This window comes from Marmota marmota, unplaced genomic scaffold (genome assembly GCF_001458135.2).
Source record: "Marmota marmota marmota unplaced genomic scaffold, marMar, whole genome shotgun sequence".
NCBI lineage: Eukaryota > Metazoa > Chordata > Mammalia > Rodentia > Sciuridae > Marmota > Marmota marmota.
Window position 1 is genome coordinate 28,901,704 of NW_026000211.1, and position 22,151 is coordinate 28,923,854.

The 22,151-nt window shown below is 34.6% G+C and overlaps 1 protein-coding gene and 1 long non-coding RNA gene across 10 annotated transcripts in view; one reads left to right on the plus strand and one right to left on the minus strand.

Annotated features, from left to right (window-relative positions):
• Positions 1 to 11,169, minus strand: part of LOC125612844 — a 12,338-nt gene extending 1,169 nt beyond the window's left edge. Inside the window, exons 1-2 of the long non-coding RNA XR_007343325.1 lie at positions 6,418 to 11,169; positions 3,189 to 3,249 (exon numbers count right to left, since the gene is read on the minus strand). This is a non-coding gene — a long non-coding RNA (uncharacterized LOC125612844). The remainder of the gene's footprint in view (positions 1 to 3,188; positions 3,250 to 6,417) is intronic.
• The window catches only part of Marchf1 (membrane associated ring-CH-type finger 1), a 732,725-nt gene that overhangs the window by 376,202 nt on the left and 334,372 nt on the right, over positions 1 to 22,151 (plus strand). The gene's annotated exons all lie outside the window — the stretch shown is intronic.

Sequence of the window (22,151 nt, forward strand, 5' to 3'; positions counted from 1 at the left end):
TATATATATATATATATATATATATAAAGGAACTGGTCTATGAGATTATGGCAAGTCCAAAATCTGATGTGATAGACTAGTGTGCTACAGACCAAGGGAAGAGTTACAGTTTGAGTCCAGAGGCAGGTTTGTTAGCAGAATTTCTTCTCAAGAAATGCCAGTCTTTGTTCTATTAAGGCCTAAAACCGATTGGACAAGCCCACCTACATAATGGGGGAGAATCTGCTTTACTAACCAGTTGTCTTAGTGCATTTGGGCAGCTGTTAGAAAATGCCTTAGACTTTGTACCTTAGCAACAACAGAAGCTTATTTCTTATAGTTCTAAAGGCTGAAAACTCCAAGATCCAGGTACCAACAGATTCAGTGTTTGGTGAAAACCTATTTCTCATTGATGGCCTTCTTCTTACTGAGTCTCAAATCTGCTGAGATCTTCCTTTGAGCTTCTGAGGTATCATTAACAGTAAATTGGTACCTTTTCCCAAAAGCTTTTGAATTCCAGGGCTCTGATGCTCTCCTCCAAACTTCTGAGGTTTGAAAACCTCAATATCTTTCCTTTTATTGCCCCATCAGGATATGATCATTGATTTCTGAAGTTTTTTCTAACTTTTGTTTCCTTTTTGCTTTTTCAGTTCTGCAAACCTGTTTAACAAAACTCCTATGTCCAATTCTCAATAATTCTCTATTGACCTATTAAACCATGGCTGATGCATCATAATCCTGGTTTGCTGAGGACAATTTTGATTTATGTCTACCTTTCCAACATGATTTTAACAGTGCCCTCTTACACTCTCAGAAGTGTCCTAGCTAGACAATAAATTACACAATAGCACTGAGAATAAAGGACAGTGTAACTAGAAATCAAGACACTTGAAATCTGGTCATGAAAGAAGTAAGGCATGTGACCTTGAGCAAATCACTTAACCTGAGAAGTAGATGACAATTTCTGCCATCATTACAGCCCTTGAACTCTTTGATCTTATCATCTATGGTGCTATTGTACATTACTCATATATACTTAAATGTGTTACCACTGAGATATTGACATAAATTAGAAGATGCCAGAGGTGACATGGCTTTTAGCAGTGTTCTGAAGTAGAGAAAAAAAAAACATGATTGGCAAAGATGAACTGAGGAACTTTTCCGGGGGAAAAAAAAAAAGGATTATTAAGTCAGTCTGAGCACTATAACACCAAAATTATTGCAGCAGAAAAGAATAACTATACATGACGATTTCAATAGATAAAATTAGTAATTAGCATTCATTGAGGTTTTTGTGTGTTTGTTTTTGCTGTACAGGTACTACTTTCAGTTCTTTCCAATCATTCTTCAGACAGGTAATAGTATTTCCATTTTATAGCATGAAAGACTGAGGGTATTTAAATAACTTGCTTGAATATAGACATCAAAAAAATGGTGAAACTGAGAATTGCGTCTAAAGTAGTCTAATTTTATAACTTCTCTACTAGAGTTTTAAGACCAACATAGCTAGACATAGAAGAAATAAAATTATGTTTCATTAGAGAAAGTCTGATTAAAATATTTGCGTTTTTCTTCTTTATAATTATAAGAAACACCTCCTTGTTACAGATCAAAATTTCTTAGGTATCTTGGTCCTTGTATGCTTAAAATAAATCATCAGGTATATGGATTTCTGGACTCAAACCTCAGATAATTTGACTCAGTAGGCCTGGAATGGGGCTCAGAAATCTGCATTTTAATATTAACCTGCAGATTAATGCAGAAAGTAATATAATAAATTCCTATATTCAGCTTTTATATTATTGATCTACAAATTAAATCATGACCCCAATGATTGTTTTTAATGCTAAATTTTATAAACAACTATTTTACAATTTTTGGAATATTAGGAAAGCAGTGAAGTACTGTTATAGTGTATTAGTTTGCTAGGGCTGCATAATAAATACCCCAAACTGGATGGCTTAAGAACAGAATGTACTTCCTCGCAATTCAGGAGGCTAAAAGTCCAGGATCAAGGTGTCCACAGGTTTGGTTTCTCCTCACTTCCCTCTCCTCAGGTTGCAGATGGCTGTTTTCTGTTTATGCCCCCCAATGTCTGTTTCCTGTGTACCAGTTTCTTCATCTTGCAAAGGCATTAGTCACATTGAGTTAGGAGCCACCCTAAGGACCCTGTTTTAACTTGATCATGTCTTTGTTTTAGTTAGCTGGAGTGCTGCTGTGACCAAAATACCCAATAAGAACAACAGGGAGGAAAAGTTAATTGCAGCTCAGAGTTTCACAGGTCTCAGTTCACAGAGAGCTGACTCCATTGCTCTGGGCCCAGGGTGAGGCAACATATCATGGAGGCAGGGCCCAGCAGAGGAAAGCTGCTCAGCTTATGGTAGGGTCAGGAAGCAGAAGAGGGGAAGGTGTCCCAGGGAAGATGTCATCCTCCAGGGCATGTCTCCAGTGACCCCCCTCCTCCAGCTATGCCCTCCTTGCCTACAGTTACCACCTACTCAGTCCATTCAAACTAGGATAAGCTGATGAGGTTATAGCTTTCATAATCTAATCATGTCACCTCTGAGTATTCCTGTATTAACACAGAAGCTTTTGAGGGACCCTGCATATCCAAATCATTACTTTCTTTAAAGGCAGAGTCTCCCCATAAGGTTGCATTATGAGGTATTAGAGTCAATAATTGAACGTATGAATTTTTGGAAATACCACTCAGCCCATAACACAATGACCATACTTCTCCGTGTGTTTGACATAATCCTAGTTTACAACTGATACTGCTGGAACAATTTTATTAGAGCCTATTTTTAATAGTAATACTGTTTCAGTTTAGATAATATATGGTTCCCTTATTTAAAGGTCACAAAAGGGTATCTTGAAGACAATTAGTATACTACAGGAAATACTAGAACAATGAACTTTCAGAAGCTATATTAAGACAATAATATATTTTAATTGTACTATAGTTAAAAGTGAAAAACCCCAGTGAAAGGAAATTTAAAAATTAAAGTGCTTAGAGTATTTTTACCACTTTCCACATGTGCAGTTTTTCTTGATTTTGTTACTTTGCAAATTGCTTTCTTATATTCAGTCTTTATAATATTGATCCATAAATTAAATCAAATTTAATGTTTTTATTCAAAGACTGCTACAAACATCATTGAAATTTCATTTCTATCCTGAATTTTCAACTAAAAAATATAAAAACTCACCTTTCTGAAGTTGTGATCAAGCAGTTTAGATTCCCTTTATATCCATGAAGTTCTTTCTGTCCTGGTTTCCTCAAAGAATAAAATATAAATCATAATCCCAGCTACTAGAGAATTATGAAAATTACAAAGCCCACAGAAATGCTGTAAGATCCCTCTGCCAACACAGCTAGCTCTTCTTTCCCATCAATTCTCTGATTGACTTTCCTCTAACTTGTCATAATGCTTTATCTTATATTTCTGTGTTGTCTTAGCCACTGAGAGGTTAGCATCTGAGGCAAAGGCACCCTATTGGTATATTTATTTCTTTTATACGTTGGGCTCAGTAGAAAGATTGGAATACAGATAATACATAGTAAAAAATCATAAAAGGAAAGGGCAAATAAAAAAATGAACAATGTGATAAAGGAACTTTAGTTCCTAGAAGATTCCTCAAGGGCTTGAACATCTAATTGATATTTTCATCAAATGAGTCAACTATGCATATCCCATTCAAACATCAAAATCGTAATTCAAAATTGAGCAATCATAAAAAGAGAAAGGTGAACTTACACAACATACAGGAAAAGCAAAAGCCCATCCTTTGTTTCTTATTTATCACACTTCATTTGGAAGACAGAAAACATTTTTAATACTTATATTATTATACCAAAGCCTTTGCTCACGAGTCTCTATGTGCATGAGTGCACATGTTCAAATTCAAACAAGGTGCTACTCTAAAAAAATAGGCTTGATTTCACCTTTCATCTTAGAATTCTTATAAAATGGATACACATTAACCCCAGGATGTATTTTAAATTTTACCAAGAGTCCAAGGTGTTATTCAATCTTTTTTCTTGAAGGCAATTCTTATGGTATTATTTTTAACTTTGTATATAGTTCACTCTAAAATTACTCTGCAAGCTAACCAGCCAATCTTTCTCATTTTAGTACTGAAATGGTTATTTCTTGAACTTGCTAACATCATTTAACATGAAGTTTCAGAATCATGAAGTTACACATAAAAATTTCCTATTCACTTTGAAAATATAAAACAAATACCTCTATGTCTTAAAATTTGCATAAATATATAGATATAAATAAAGCAGTCTCTCTTCACTCTTTTTTTCTCACATGCATGAATTTGTGGGCTGCCTGAAATATTGCAAACTCACCCACTAAATTTTAGTTACACTGACTGTAACTGTTTTTGCCATTTCCTTACAAGGGTGGCCCCAGAGGTTTATTCAAAATTGAAATTCTTCCCAGCCTCAAGTCCTGAATTATGAATCTGGTTAGACCTGTTTTATTTGGCATTACCTGAGACATGGAATCTAACTGGAAATTGGGACTGATGTAGTCTAGGGAGAGAACACTAACTACATCAAGTTGCACTGTCCCATTTACATAGTAAATGTGTGAATCTTCATTACATAAAAGATAGGATGCACAAACATGGGTTTCTCTTGGAAAAAGAAATTGCAAAAACATTTGAAACCTCTTTTTTGATCCATAATTATCTAAATTTGGGGGTGATTGGCATTGCAGTATTTTGATAGCTTAAAATTAGCATCGGTTATGTCCAAATTGGACTTTCAAAAATTCATTATTTTTAGTAGTATTTAGCTGTTTCCTACACATCCTAGTTTAGAATTTTGTCCATTTCAATTTTACTAGAGCTTTCTGAATAGTAATAAAATTAGACATCTCCCTTGGGAGACATTTTCATGGAAAATTATTTTGAAGAAAATTCTGAACATATCTTCCTTGACTTATTTTTTTGAAGTACCTTACATGTGTTGAATAGAAGAAGTAATGTAGCAATGGCTTATTGGGAAGAATTATTTTCATTGCTTGATAATTTCTCTAGCAAAGTTAAGATAGAGGTGCTAATTGCAGAGCATTTCTACTTAGGAGTACACAGAACATTGTTATCAAAATATTGGGGATGTTGGAAGAAAGGGCCTTTCTCTAAGTGAGGTCAACTGTGAACCCCCAACAAACACTATGTATCTGGCTTCTACTCTGAATGGCTTCATGTATGAACAAGATCTTGTATACTTTTTCTTATTATTCCTTAGCTTCGCTCTTTCAAGTGGAATTTGCCTAGCAGAATAAATATAAAACAAATTGTTAGGTAAATAAAAATAAATTTCAAAAGCACCAGTCTTTGGTCAACTTTGATCCCTGCCTGTGACAAGGTCTTTATCAGTATTTGCATTCCTGCCCGGGGTGACCAAGTCAAAATCATTAGAAATAAAGAACCCAGAGGACCCAAATTTGACATTGGGACCTTGGGAAACTATCCTCTTTTGGAATTTGTAGAGTTTTGTTCAAGAGGATAAGCTATTGTCATAGTATTTAATGCCTGTACCCAGAGGGCTGAGTCAAAATTAAATTGGTTCATGAGGTGAAAATAAACAATATTTACTTATGGAAAATACATGTTGTTTTAGTCAGCTTTTTTTACTATTGTGACTAAAGGATCTGACCAGAACAACTGTAAGGAGGAAAAGTTTATTTGAAGGCTCATGGTTTCAGAGGTCTTAATCTAAAGAAGGCCAGCTCTGTTCCTCGGGGCTCAGGGTGAGGTTGAACATCCTGGCAGGAGAGTGTGGCAGAGGGAAGCAGCTCACATCAGGCAGCAGAGAGAGATTCCAACTGCAGATACAAAATATATACCCCATAGCCATGTCCCCAATTAACCCCTTCCTCCAGCCACACCCCACCTGCCTCTAGTCACCACTCAGTTTATCCCATCAAGGATTAATTCACTGATTGGATTAAGACTCTCACAATCTAATCATTTCTCCTCTGAAACTTCCTGCATTGTCTCACATGTGAACTTTTGGGGAACACCTCATATCTAAACCATAACATATGTATTTAGTTTCCTTAAAAAAGTTTCCATAGAAAACTTTATTTCTTCCCATAAATAAAATTTCTCTAAGTATGTGTCATTTTGCAGGTTGATTTTTTTCCCACAAATTTATTGCAATTTTTAATTAAGTATAAACCTTTAACAAGAAACAGAAAGCAGCACAAAGTTTTTGGTATGATATCTAGTGATGGTACCTACTGATTGTGTACCTTTGATCAAGTTTTTTATCCTCGATATCCTCAGTTTCCTCATCTTTCATACTTACATCCACCTCATAGTATTATTGAAATATTTGTATTACTCAACTTTTTGTCACTGTGCCACAATATCTGAGATAATGCGCTTATAAGAAGAAAGGTGTGTTTTTCTCACAGTTTGGAGGTTTCAGTCCAGAGTCAGCTGGCCCAGGTGCTTTTGGGTTCATAGTGAAACAGCACATCATGGCAGTAATGCATGTTGGAAGAAGTTGCTCAGCTCATGGAAGCCAGAAAGTGAAAAAGCAAAAGGATCCAGGGTCCCAATATCCCTTTCAAAGTCTCACCCTCAAAGATCTAACTTCCTCCTACTAGTCTCCTCCTCTTTATGGTTCTACCTCAAACCTGTAGTGCCACAGGCTGGCAACCACGTCTTTCCACCGACCTCTGGTGGATGCTTATCCAAAGCATAATAGCAATCAAATGAATTTATGTCTGCAATTTCATAAAAGGAATTTCTGACACTGTACACAAAATAAAATTTGAGAAGAAAATAAGTAAGTAAAAGGGATAATCACCAAAAACTCCACCACTGATATGGCCTTTATCTTTGTTACCTTGGTCTTTTCTGTCATCACGGTTCTTTCTATACCTGCAAGCCTGAGTGTACTATGCTGCACTTTCTGAGATATTTTGTCCACATTTTATATGCACATCTGCTTCTTTTCCTTAGCTCATTCTTTTTCTTTACTTGTAATGCTTGATCTTCTCATATTCACGTGTCCAAAGTCCAACCAGCCTTGAAAGCTTAGCTCAAATGCATTGGCTCCTTTGATTACTCTAAAACAGGATGTTAATTTCGTCCTCCTCCGAAATAGTAAAGCATGATGTTCCTTTACAGTATTTAAGTGCTTTCCATCTTGTGTTACAGCTTCTTAAATATGGTACTTCATCTCCTGAACTATCAGTCTGTGGAGATGTGCAAATCTTCCCAGGCTCCATGCATCAAACACAATTTATATGCATAGTAGATCAACAGATACTTGTTAAATAGATTAATGAATGCTCAGTTTAAGTGCATTTTAACAAAATATATTGCTTCTAAAAATCAGATTTTCTAAGAATATTTATAGACATGACAAAATATTCATGATATAACACTAAGTGATATAAAACGCTATAAAGAATATGACCCAATTTTCTAAAATAATATAGTGGTCCATCTATTTATAACTCATCTGTCTGTATCTATCTATTTATCTATCTGTTATGATCTGTTTATTGCAAAAAGGCTGAAAGAAACATTTGAGATATGACAGTATTTATGTTTGCATTATAGGATGCAAGTGATTTAAATTCTTTTACTTTTTTTTGAGTCTGTATAATTCTAGTGCAACACCTTTATAATTATAAAAGTTTAATATTATAACAAATATTTATATTAAAATAAAAATTACTTTATCCCAGGAATATAAGAAATGTACTGCCATCATTGAACCTTTAAATAGATTTAATAGATTTACTTTCTGACATTCAACATAATGATTTTACACTCATTGGATCCAAAGAGAATACAAGATGTGTCTTTCTCCCTTGCTTATTCTAAATACAATAACTAGTTTGCAATAAAAATGGAAATGCTTAGCTTAGATAAATAACAGGTAATTTTAATAAGAAATCTTATATGAACTCCTGAATATTTTATTTTTCATACAGGATTGTATAGAAAGCAAAGTCAATTTTTAATGTGCTCTAAACATACAGAAAACCAAAAGCATACAGAAAAAAATTAAGAAGTACCTAGAGGAAGAAGAAAAAGGAAGTGATAGATTATGTATCTAGAATGATCTTTAAATGATTCATTATGAAAATGGATTTCATAGCAGTGCACATAGAGAGGAATAAGGAATAGATATTTTGATGACTAAAAGGCAAAGTATTTGTTTCAGGAAAACAACTAGAAGTGAGTTCAAGTGATCTGCCAAAATGTCTTTCCAAGGATTACGTTATCGTGTGGTTAACTAATTCTGGATCACCATTAGTGTGTTATTCAAGTATATGTTTTAATATCTTTTCTCTTTAGACCTTTTTTCAAACCCTGTGAGGGGGACACCAGACTGACATCTGTTTAACTTAAATAATTCCTTGTTTCTTTTATGAAGTTTCTTCTATGTATATGATTTTTCTAAGATAAAAGTTTCATGCAATTCATTTGGTAGAGTTAAATTTTACTTTATTGCTGATGATTTTTTCTCTAGAGTAGCCCTAAAAATGTTTGTTGAAGGAAAATGCATTTGATTTGTCATGTATCTATTGAAGGAAACAACCCAATGGTTGTTTTGCTCAATGACTAGTATTTACAAATGGGTGTCATTTGGCCTTTAAGAAAGAATTAATTCCTTCTTGGATCTTGGTTTATTTAGCTGAACTATTTATCTAATATAGTTAGAGAAATACATTAGAGAGACACATTTGAAATTCAAATGATGCAAGACCAAACACGATTAATTCAACACCTAAGTCATCAAATTGTTCATGGAATTGCAAATTATAATAGCAGTATGCGAACAGCAGATGGATGAATTAAATGTGCTCTACGGTCTTTCTGTGTGCTATGAGGAGCCTGATTGCCAGAGGTTTTGGTAAAGCACAACAGCTCTGGGTGACTCACTATAAAATAGGCAAAACAAGCTTATTTTCTGTGTAGTACATAAAATTTATGTGAAATGAAAAACTCAGCATTTCTTTTTGTATGGCATAAAGGTATAAAATACCTTTACAAAATTTCAAGATTCCTAAGAATTTTCCCCAACTTTAAAGTGTACTAATTCAGAAGAATAATGCAACAGATTTCCCTCCAAAAATTAACCATGGAATTCCCAAGCATTAAACCATTTGATAAATTATCAATCAATATTTTTCTTTATCATCTACCACTTTTTATGTCTTTTCATCCAACACAGCAGCAATAGTCTGAGAAAAAAATATATACAACCACTGAAAGTACCTGAAATTTGTTGAAATCTTGTCTTACCTCATAAAAATCTATTGTAATTCTTGCTTAGCTCGGTTACAGTTCTGAGCATTGTGAGAGGGTTCTAGTAATAGTCAAATAATTTATGACCACCAATGTCATTTATAACCACCACAATGATTTTCCTTTTTCTTTTAATTCACCACAGATTGCTTTTAGAGTGAGGGCAAAAAATAGAGCATGAATATAAGCTTCTAGATCTACATACTTCCTTCTGAGCAAAAGACTTAAATCTGCCTAACAAAGACTCTAAAAAATCTAAGTATGACACCCTGAGAGGATCTTCAATTTTATCCTAAGCAAGATTAACCCCAAGTAACCACAAATGAATGAGTTTCCAAACATGTACAGAGTTAGATTTCATGACAATTCATAGAATCATGTATTATTCAGTAATATTTCCTTCAAGCTTTTTTTTTTTAAAAAAAAAAAACGTAACTTCTTCTCATGTAATTTTCTTACTTGGTGTTTTAAACTCATCTAGCCTTAATTTGCTCTCTGTAGAAACAAAGACCTTCAGAATCTGTGTCTTTAGAAAAGAGTACCCCGATATAATTTAATTTGAACTTGCTAAATCAAATCTTTCAAATTATATTTTCAAATTTTACATCATTGAAGCTTTACAAGGTGTAATTTTGATAGAATCCTTTTTACTTTTTTATGGGTTTTGGTTTGTATGGGGTTCTTATATTGTTCAGATTACACTGTTTAACGGTTCTGTTAAGTCTTGAAAACATAGACATATGGTTATCCTAAAGACCTTTTTAACATGAAGATTCAATAACAGATTTTACTTAACAAATTTTGAAGTTTTAATTAAAATGTGGAATTATAACAAACAATTCTTACCAGCTTCTGGCCTTCGTAACCCTGTCAGTGCCTCCTGTGAGTACCAGAACCCCAGGCAGTGTTGAGGGTCACAGGGCATAGAGAGAGCATAGTGCACAGGAGCTCTCCCAGGACCTACCACAAAGAGTCCCAGCAGCAGTGTAGAAACACAGGACTGGACAGCTGGCTCCAGAGAACTGTCAGGACTTGTAGGACACCACCCCATATTTCAGGAATCTGCAATGTCTACAGTATGAAAAGTAAAGGTAGAATTCAGAAGACTTAGAGAGACATCAGGCATTGTTGGAGGTAAAACCAAAGGGTAAAACCAGAAGGGAAAAGGACCAAAGAACCAGTGTCAAGGATGGCAATACTTATCCCAGCAATTCTGACCAAACAGGAGAATTCTGACTTAATTTTCAGAAGAAGGGTAACAAATTTATGGTATCTTGGAACTCAAACATGAATAGTATTAAATCCATATGTATGGCAGAGAAAGAAAATAGATCATGACCTCAGAGCATTTTTAACTGTGCTATCTACCATTTCCTAAGTAATCAGATAGCTACCAAGTACTTCTATCTTTTGAATATCATCCTACATGGGTTTTATTTTTTTATGTGTGGTGATCTCATTTTGATTTAATTATTCTGATAATCTAACCTATGAAATATTATTTATTATACTCATTTTAATGAAAAAATGCAATCAAGAAAATTTAATTATTAATCAAGATGAGATGCTAGTTGTGGGGGGATTAGTTCAAATTGGGTTGTATTCCTTTTACTTGTGAATAAGATGGATTTTTTTCCTGGAGATTGCTGGGTCTCATGCTGTTCACTTACTTGTCAATGTCATTGAAATGGAAGTCCTTTGAGACATAGTGCTAAAATCTGGTAGCTAATACCAAGAGACAGGTAATATATCCATGAATATTTTAGTTTATTAAAACATTTTGGTAAGTTCTTTTAAAAACTAATGCCTTGAGATAACAGTCATGTCCCTTTTATTTACAATTCGTTAATGTGAGCTACATAATTGAGTGTAATGATATAAAAATAGAAGTTAAAGTATGTTTTAAAATATAAAATTAAGTTTTACTATATATTTCTACTTATAAATAATATATTTACTACATAAAATATGGCTGAGATACAGTAAAATACAAAAAAAAATACATGTAAACTTTATAATGTAAGGCATTGCGATTTTATATACTTCTCAATTATATAAGTAAAATATTAATCCTTTTAGTTAATTTATAATTTTCTATATAATATTTCAAATGTTTCATATTTCATTTCCTTTTTTGCAAATTACTTATTTATATTCACTTTCTATTGTGTTACTAATCTTCTCCTTGATGAAAATAGTTACTTTCACCCTCTTTAAGGACATTCTTTTCTCTCAGCAATGCTACCCAGGCCTAACATCTTTTTTCCAATATTTTTTCCAGTATATTTTAAGCAAACAAAAATGTTTTAACATTTGCTCTTCACATGAAATCCAACTCATAATATCTTTGTCATTGACACCTCTCTGGATTTTAACTCACAAGCTTAAGAAGAAATCAATCTCGTCTCATAGATTGTGTGTCAATATAGTTTCTTAAATAAAAAATAAGTCACCTTTTGCTTTAGAAATGTTTATGACCTTGCCAAAGTATATCTTCTGTAGGAGAAAGTGAAAAACAACCTCATGTCAAAAACAACTTAATTTCTTATGAATTCATGCTATAGGAAGAAAGAGTATCTATTAAGTCCAAACTCTTAGCAGACATCCACACATAAATGCCACACAGAGGGGAAAATACACACAAACAAATTAATGCAGAAACATTTTCATTTTTATTATAGAACTTCTCATGGAAAAATAATGCACTTATTGTTTCACTCCTCATTGCTGATTTCTAACAAAATAATTTGTGATTAATCCACACAGTTAAAATAAGCCTCACAACAAGTAACTAAGCAAATGAATGAAGAATAAACAAAAATGACTCCAGGTATAAACTTTTTTACGACTATTGCCTGAAAAAAAGTCTTTAGATACATGTTAGTAGACAAACATACCCACATTTATGAAATAATGTTGTGTGACACTGAAGATACCAATAATTTTTCTCATCACTTAATCTTTACTGCAATATCTAGGCATGCTAGGTTTCCACCATCAATGTTTTTTGTTATGTTTTGGCCACATTTCTTAATACCCTTTTTGTCCAATGAAGTGCCTCAATATATTTCTCAACCTAACTCATATGCTATTAGAGGAGACAAATCACAGACTGGGAGAGAACATTTGCAAATACATATCTGGCAAAAGAATTATATGCCAAATATACAGAGAATTCCTAAAACCCAACAATAGGAAATGAACAACCTGATTAAATATGAGCCAAAGACCTGAACAGACACCTCAAAGAAGATGGTATATAAGCATAGGCAAAGATGCTCAACAGTGTTTGCCATTAGGGAGTTTTTGCAAATTAAAACAATCAGATACTACTACACACCTGTTATAATGGGCAAAATCCAAAACACTGACATCAAATGCTGGAGAGGATGTGAAACAACCAGAGCTCTCATTCGTCACTGGTGGAATGCCAAATGGCACATTGTTGGTAGACAAAATGGTCTATGTTGAATGACAATTTAACTGTTTCTACAAAAGGAAACACACTGTAACTCCTATGTGATCTAGAGATTAAGCTTCTCCATATTTGTCCAAAGGAGTTGAAAATTTATCTCCACAAAAATCTGTATGCATATATTTATAGCATCTATTTGCAACTCCTAAAACTTGGAAACAGCCAAGATTTCCTTCTGTAGGCGAATGGATTAAAAAAACAACAACAACAACAACAAAACTGTGGCACATCTAGGCCATGGAATATTGTTCAGTGCTAAAATGAAATGAGCTATCAAGCATTAAGACAAAGAACAATCTTAAAGCATATTATTACTAAGTGAAAAAAGTCAATCTGAAAAGGCCACCTACATACAACATGACATTCTGGAAAAGCTGAAACTACAGGGACAGTAAAATGGTCAGTGGTCGCTGGCGGGAAAGGATCACTGGGGAAAGGATAAACAGATGGAGCGCAGAGGATTTTTAAGGCAGTGACTACTTAGTAGTTACATGTCATTACACATTTGTCAAAACTCATAGATTGTATAATACCAAGAGTGAATGCTGGTGTAAATTGCTGACTCTATGTGACTCTGATCTGTCTACAGTAGCTTCATTGATGGTAACAAGTGTACCACTCGGGTGTGGGATATTGCTGGTGGGGGCAGACTGTGTGTACATGTGGAGCAGGAGGATACTGGGAATTTCTGGTACCTTGCACTTGATTTTGCTGCAAAGCAAAAATTATTCTATAAAATAATGTCTATAAAAATATTTAACATAGGGAAGTCTCCTGTAGCATCGTTTTTCTAAGTGACCTAGGTGGCAGTGGCTCTATTACTGTTTCTCAGAGCCTAGCAAGATAATTTCTGACTCTTGAGCATGTCAGTGATCTTATGTCTGCCCCTATGGAGCCACATCTTCATCGATGCCATTTCTCTTAATTCCTTGCTTGCATTCTTTGCCCCCCCTCAAGCCTCACACACCTGTGCATCTGTCAGCTGTCCTGTCTCAGATTCTGGCCTGCTATGCTTCTTAGAATGACATCTGTTGTGCTAGAGCAGGATCACCTCCAATTTTGGTGCTGGTTTCCATCACCTGGTACATAAGGATGGGTAAAGAAGGTCCCAGCTCTAAGACAAATGTATTATAAGGTCTGGAACAAATTGTGAGAATCCCTTTTTTGAAAGACTGAAGGAAAACCCACATCAAATAACAAAAAATGATTGTTTCTTCCTGCCTGCTCTGGATTTGCTCACAGTTATCTGTACTGATACAGTTATTTCCCAGAGACACAGATCATCTTGCTGACCCCCGGCATTCAGTACGGTTCCAACCTCCCTGTGATGGCCTCCCCAAGGCTGTTCATTACAGATTCAACTCAGATCTCTATTGAGTTCAGTGGGAGGATCTACTTGTCCTGGTGCAGGGAGAATTGCTATCCTTCATGAACCATTCAATACTAAAAGTCTTCATTAGTTTGAGGTCAAGTCACTGGTGTAGGAAATCGGATGAAGCTCTCACATATCACAGAACAGCTAACTCTCAATCAGGCCAAGGCTGACAGACTCTACTGCCTGACTATTTAGGGGATCCTGAAGCTGTTCTAACAGCAATCCCCAATTCTGTTAATATGGTTCAATGAACTATGTTCATTTTTATTAGTACACTCTATTATTAGACTCATTATAAATCAGTGGAAAATAGATAGTACAGAAAATTCCCATATCACTCCCTGCTACTGTTTTCCCTATCATTAATATGGAACCTTAAGTACAAGTAATGAAACTCTAATGATACGTTACGATTAAATGAAGCCCATGGTTTATTTGGATTTTCTTAGTTTTTCTGAATGTCCTCTTTCTGACCAGGATCCCATCCTGGATGCCTCATTCCATCTTGCTGTCTGTCATCTTAGGTGTCTTTTGGTTATGATAATTTCTCAGGGTTTCTCATTTTTCAGGACCTTGGCCATTTCGAAGAGTACTGGTAGTATGCTTCTTTATTTAAACTTTTATATTTTTCTCACAATCATATTGGGATTATGGGTTTTGGCAAGGAGGATCACAGAGGTAAAGCATTTCTCTCATTGCATTCTATTAAGAAAGAATCTATTCCTTTTTGTTTCCCCCTTAATTTCTGTTCTTCCTTCCTACCTCTTCCAATCCTCTGGTCTCACATTCTAATCTTATGTACATAAGAGCAAAACATACTTTTTTCTTTAAACAAGTCAAAAGCATATTTCTGTTTAATCCCCATCCCCTGCCTCAAAACACACTGTTTCTCTTTGAATAAAATATTGAAGGAACTCATCATAGTTTGCAATGCCCTGCAGCCCTCTGGCCCTGCCTCTCCTCCACCTCATTAGGGCCAATTTCCTATACCACAGCCATGAGGCTCCTAAAACATGCAAGTGTGGCATGGTCAATATCGCCATTGTGCAGTAGTCAAGGAAGGAGCCACTGAAACTACCTGGGAGTTGCTCAGTCTCCAAAGAATAATGGAGACCTACATGGACCAAAAAATGTCAAAAGCTGTGAAACAGACTGGAGACTGAACAAAACACACCAAGATTAGTCTATGAACAGTTTTTCTCTACCAGCCAAGCCCTTGTTGTTCCCTCCAAAGTCTTGAGTGTTCTTTTTTTTTTTTTTTTTAATTTGATACGGGGGTTTGAACCCAATGGTCCCTTACTAGCCACATCCCCAGCCCCTTTTTTTATTTTTTATTTTGAGGTGGATCTTGCTAAGTTGATTAGGGCCTCGATAAATTGCTGAGGCTGGTTTTGAACTCGCAATCCTCCTGCCTCAGCCTCCTGAGTTGCTGGGATTACAGACATGTGCCACTGTACCTAACACAGGTGTTCTTATCTACCAGTTGTCCACATAAGTTTTAGAGACTTACCAAATTCCCAAAGAAAACAAAAACATAATGCTAGTATTTTGATTTTAAAATTATACTCTAGTTCCCAATTTGAAAGTATTTAACATTGTTCATTGTAACTGGCAGAATATTTTCTATTTAATTCCTCTACTCAAAGAACTGACCTGACTTGTAAATTTTACTTCTACTGTTAAAAGCAATTAAGTGTTTAATTTTTTATTAGCTCATTAACTTTGTTTTTAACTTTTAATCTTTTTTCTCATATCTTCCTTAGACTTGTTCCTAGTTTCTTTAAGTGAATAATTTATTGATATTAAGTCCTAGATATTTTAAATGAAAAACTTTTAAGAAGACATTTACCTCCAAACATATCTTGATAAGTTCCCTTAAGTTATATTGTAGTTTTTCAAGTCATGATTTTCTAAATGATCTGTCTATAAGTTTTGCTGCCTCTTTAACCATTTTTTAAAGAAAGTCTTTGAACTACAATCTATTTTAAATTTATTGTCAAAAAATATTGTCTGTATAATTTCTGATTTAGGGAATATTTTCAGGAATCTTAAGGGTTTAGTATCTGAGTGATGTATTTATAAATATTTAGCATGTGTTTCAAGTATACTCTTGAGAAAGTACAAAACTCATTTTCCCTTAATTTAATCTTAATTATCATAATATCCATACAATCTATTATTTTCACTTTGTTTTTGTTTTTCAGTGTTGGAAAGCAGCCACACTTCAAATTCCATTCACTAACAATTATGATTTTGTAAAATTCTCCTTTTGTAACTTGTATTTAATAGTGAATAGAGAGAGGATTAAAGTTTTCTATTTATAGGCATCTTCTCTCATCATACATTCTTTTCTGAGAACTTTGTAAGTCCCAGAGAGTTTAAAAGCCCTTAGCTTATAACTAGAGCAGAATTACATGGGAAAAACCTATTTTCTCAAAGGTTTATCATGATTATATTTATCATAAAAAGTGATTGCTGCTGTCATGAAATAGTATTTTACTAAAAATTGGATTAGAATGTCTGCTAAAGGAAAGAAAATTAGTCCATAATTAAAAAACAATTTAGATGATGTTTAATGAGGCTGTAAAAAGTCACTTTTCAATTGACATTTTTATAAATTTTGATACTATTCTCTTCTAAATGGAAAAAAAAGAATCAAAATGCTTCCACACACTGTCTAAATTACATAAAGCTTGAATAATAACTGTCAAAAGATCTTTTATATCTATGAATATACAAAGAGCAAATCAAACAATAGAGATCACCCTGCTGCCAGGACCTGATATTACTCACCCTTATTTCTGCTTTAATAGCCTGACATCCCCTGCTGTGCTCATGGTAAAGAAACATATAATTCAGGGTGGAATGAAAGTCAGGAGTCTAATCAATTAACATTTATCAATGCCTAAGATATGCTGGGTTTTTGTACTTTGGCTGTGGTGACCATAACAATGGGTGACACTAAGAAATGTCAGCAGGAAGAACACCAGACCATCAGTGTCCACAATGCATAATTGGTATCATTGTTATGCCAGCTGCATACAAGTGTGGCCATACAGGTTGAAACTCTGTTTCTCTTCAGTTACCTGCCTCTTTATTAAAAACATACTGAACATTGACATTGCATGGGCTTACAGAGTCTAGATTTTATTGCAAATTGTGGATGAAGGTTAAAGGAATTTCCTGACACTTACCCACTGGCAATGAAAGATTCTACAGAAGTTGTAGAAGTTTGAGAACTGTGCATCAGCAAAATAGAAAATAGAAAGTTTCCTTGATTAAGGAAGGGTTTCAGACATTGCAATACAGCATTGAAAAAGACTGTTAACATGTATACGATAAGGATGCAGAAAAGGTTAATGTGGGTAACATCTAATATTAAAGGTCAGTGTCATTTCATCACAAATTAAAACAGAAATCAATCCTTTGGGAGCACAGAAAATTAATCAAGACCTCCATAATCATCAAAACTAGAGATTAAACATCAATCCCTCAAGCTAATGTTGGGTACCCTCCAAGTGTGTGCAAACAAAATACAAAAGCAGAAAGGGATTGTTTGCACTGTGATGCACTTTGACCAGTGAAGAAGTATAAAATAAGACCTACCTGCTTCTTATAATTTTACAATTTAAAAAAAGGCATACTCTCTAAATGTTTTGAAAATCTCTTTGAATTCCACAAGGAAGCTTACATCTGACTTCAAATAGAGACATTTTAATTCTCATAATGTTTCATTTATCTTGGAAAAGCCTTTCTATAATTTGTTTGAAATTGAGGAGTGACTTACTTTATAAGAATGTATCTTTGAATTTACATAGCTCTTCATATTTGTCCAAATAGTTTTATTTCACATGAAATTATCCCTAGTGACTTCCAAATAATTTTCTCTTATACATGTAATGTTACATTTTGGTTTCCATGGTGTTTAGACCAGAGCTAAGGCCACTAGATAATCTTGAAAATGTCACTCTTATGCTGTCAGGTGATATGACAGTTTGGTTTTGTTTTGCTTTGCTTATTTAACTGTAACAAACAAGAAGAATGAATTTTAACTATCTTAATGAGCAATATGGATCACCTCATAATTGAGTAGAATCTAGCAAATGGTAATAACCAGGAAAATGGTAAAAACAATCAAATTAGCCTTGCTAGTGGATTTCAAATTTTTATGCAAATTTTTTTTCCAATCACATCTGTCTTTTGAAGGCAGTCCTAAATGTTCCTTCTTCCCCTTTTCACAGAACTACTTACAGTACTCTGAGTGATCTATGTTTAGAAATTGAGGTCACTTTGGGGGATAATCATATCGCACTTCTTTCTTCCTTTCCTTGGTTCAGGGCCAAATCACGGTTCTTTGTCAATATCTGTTCTCCCCATTTTAAGGTAACCACTGGCTTTAGCTGGGCATATGACTTCCTAAAATAATGACTACATTGTCCAACCTCCTTTGAAGATTCTATGTGTGGGTAGTATCTAAATTGTACCAATGGCCATGAAAGCAGAAATGCTTGTATAAGGGAATGCTTACTTCTTTCCCATTTCTTGTTTTAATTTCCTGATGGCTAGAATGCAGATGTGATGCCTGGAGCTAAAACATGGGAAGAACTTGCTACCTAAGGACTTCACAATACTGATCTATCAACTCCAGACTAAAGATTTTTTTATTTCTTAAAAGAAAAAAAAATAAGCTGGGCATGGTGGCACCTGACTGTAATGTCAGTGGCTCGAGAGGCTGAGGCAGGAGGATCACAAGTTCAAAGCCAGGAACAGCAACTTAGCAGGGCCCTAAGCTACTTAGGGAGACCCTGTCTCAAAAGAAAACAAATTTAAAAAGTCTTGGGATGTGTCTCAGTGGTTAAGTGCCCCTGGATTCAATCCCCAGTACAAATATATGTATAACTTGATAAACGCATTCTGTATTAGTTTTCTAGGATTACCATAACAAACTGGATAGCTTAAACAACAGAAATTTATGTTCTCACTCTCCTGGAGGCTACAAGTCTGAGATCAAAATATTGGCAGATTGATTTCTCCTGTTTCTTTCCTAGGTTTATGGAAGGTTTTCTCTCTTCCACATGGTCTTTCTTTTGTGAATTATTCATGTACAAATTTCCTCCTCTTATAAAGATGTCCTTACTAAGGCTGGGGTTGTGGCTCAGTGGTAGAGCCCTTGCCTAGCATGTGTGAGGCCCTGGGTTCAGTTCTCAGCACCACGTATAAATAAATAAAAATAAAAAGTTTCATCAGCAACGAAAATAAATAAATAAAGATGTCATTACTAGATCAGGTTCAACACATACGACCTATTTTACCTTAAAATGCGTTTATAAGCCCTGTGTCCAACTGCACTCACATTCTGAGATATTGGGGGTTAACATTCACTGTGGTTTAGGAGTGTCCCACAAATGCTTGTGTGTTCAAGACTTGGTCACCAGTCAATGGTACCATTGGGAATGGGGGTGGGACCTTTAGGCAGTGGAGCCTGGTGGGAAGAAACTAGGTGAATGGTGGAGTGCCCTCGAAGGCGAGAAGCTTCTCTGTCCCATGCTCCTGACATGGTGTACTGTGCTACCACAGACTCAGAGCAACAGGCCCAAGTGACCATGGTCTGAGACTTCTGAAATTGAGCCAAAATAAGTCTCCTTGTCATAATGACACAAAATTAACTAACAAACTTCATGAGAGTTTGGAGGGATGCAATTCAGCTCCTAACACACGTTTACTTACAAGATTAAGAATGTCCAAATACTATAATTAATGATGAAAAGATGGAACATTATATGACCTGGCTTAAAGGTGTTGACACCGTAGGCTCCCTAATAGCTTTGTCCTTATTCACGCTGACTTCCTACCTAGAATCAGGCACACACTTCCCCTCGGTAGGGAAAGCCTGTTCTACTAAACATGGATGGCAGAAAAGCAGAACACAAAGTATCCTTCCCAGGTTCCAAGAAACAGACTGGACTCAGAAGGGGCTAATCCCTACATGTGCAATCTCTTCTCCCAGACCCACCAGATTATGCAATCACTACCAAATTCACTGATCAGATTACTCAGTCACTCCATACTCTAAAGTTAAGGAGACAGAAGTGCATAGGGTTTTTCTCTCATTACAAATTCTCCACATGGAAACATGATACAGGATAAGTGATCTTTCCCTCAGTAGTAATGCTATCATGCTGAATGGACCACCTGTTATGTAGCTGTTATTTCTGATATTTTTTCATATTATCTTGCATATAATTTACTGCTAAAGGCTGATAACTTATTGCAAGTGGGATGTTTTGAACATGTAGCATCTAACTTTACCAAAAATTATTATTGATTACTCCAACTGTCCCTTGTCAGAGACATTTTTTCACCAGGAAATTAGAATAATACTAACTGGGAAATAGTAAGATCTGGAACATCTCAAGTGACATACTGTAGGACTAGGTCACAATATACCAGGAGGAGAACATACCTTGAGAAGATGTTAAAGTCCCTGGGAAATGATGTGTACTTTTCAGGATGCAGCTTATTTCTAAGCATAGACCTAAGATTGGCAAAATGGGGCCTGTCTGCTTCATCCAGCCTTCTGCCTATTTTTACACATAGTTCTGCTGAGACGTATTATTTATATATGTGGCTGTTTTTTGCTAAAACAACAAATTTGAATTATTATAAAAGATATTGTGTCTAAAATGTTTACTATTATGAAATTTACTCTTCCAAAAATATTTGCTGGTCCATTTTCTCTCTTTCTACATGGTTTTTCTTTTGTGAATATCCATGTACTAGATTGGGTATATTCCTCCTAATATCCTCCTAATATTCTTGTACTAGATATCCGTGTATTAGGTCATATGTGTTGAAACTAATCTAGTAAAAAAGGGGTCATATGGAACACTTTTGTTTTTAGCCATTTGCTTTCACCTTTTTAATTAAATTATCATGAATAATTGGTTATATATAATTTAGTTATTCAAAGAAAATCATGATAGATTAATTCAGATATAAACTAATGAATTTTCATTTCTTCACAGACTGAGGATTTGGTCCTTATATGTAAAATGTTTTGTTATGATCAGAAAATTACAAGGTAGCTCTTCAACTAGTCTAAGAATCAGTGTTCCAATTGAGACACGATTAAATAATTTTACTTCCAGTGCACTCTAGTGAGAAAAATATGTTGATAGTTTACAAATTGATTTTACAGGCTAGCTAGTGAAATATTTTTCAGCATATTAATTGCTTAGTCAGTAGCATGTCTCAGTTTCATTAATATCCAATACAAGTTAACTCTCAGACATCTGCCTTTTACATACACTTATGCAAATAGTCTCTCTCTTAGTGCATAATTTTTAAAAAACCTTAAATAATTTAATCTGGTTTACCCAATTTTATTTTATATGAAATTTACATTCATTAATTCTTCAAACTCTAGACAGAGTTCAGTCAATAATATAATGTATTTGATTGTGGAAGATAATCCTTTATTTTTAACTGAAAACTCTGAAGAAAACTTTGATTGCTGGCTTAAAGAAAGAGAAATGAGATTTAATTATTAGGTATGAAGCATTTTCTACCTACTGGGCTGCTGAACTCCGTCAGAGGTCATACCTTTTCAATTACAGACATGGGATTCTTTCTCTTTCCTTTGAAAATATTCGGTATCATTCCATAGTAATTATGAGTATGGATTAAACATGATTTTAAGTATCATTTATTTTTCCCACAGTAGAATACAACTTGTGGGCTTGCAGTGACAGAAAGCTTATGTTTATGCATATGAAAGATAATGTTAAGCCTTGAAAATCGGGATCCTGGAGTGCTAGAAGAGTTTATTATCATCTCACATTCAGACACTTACTGTTTCTATTATTGCTGGTAGTTTTCCACGGTAACCACTACCTGAAAACAATTTAATTACATTATTCAGCAACTTAAATTAAATTAAGTTAATCCAAGATGGGCTGTTTACAGAAGGATATATACTGCAGTGTATCAATTAACACTTATTAAATTAATTTTAAGCCTATAAGT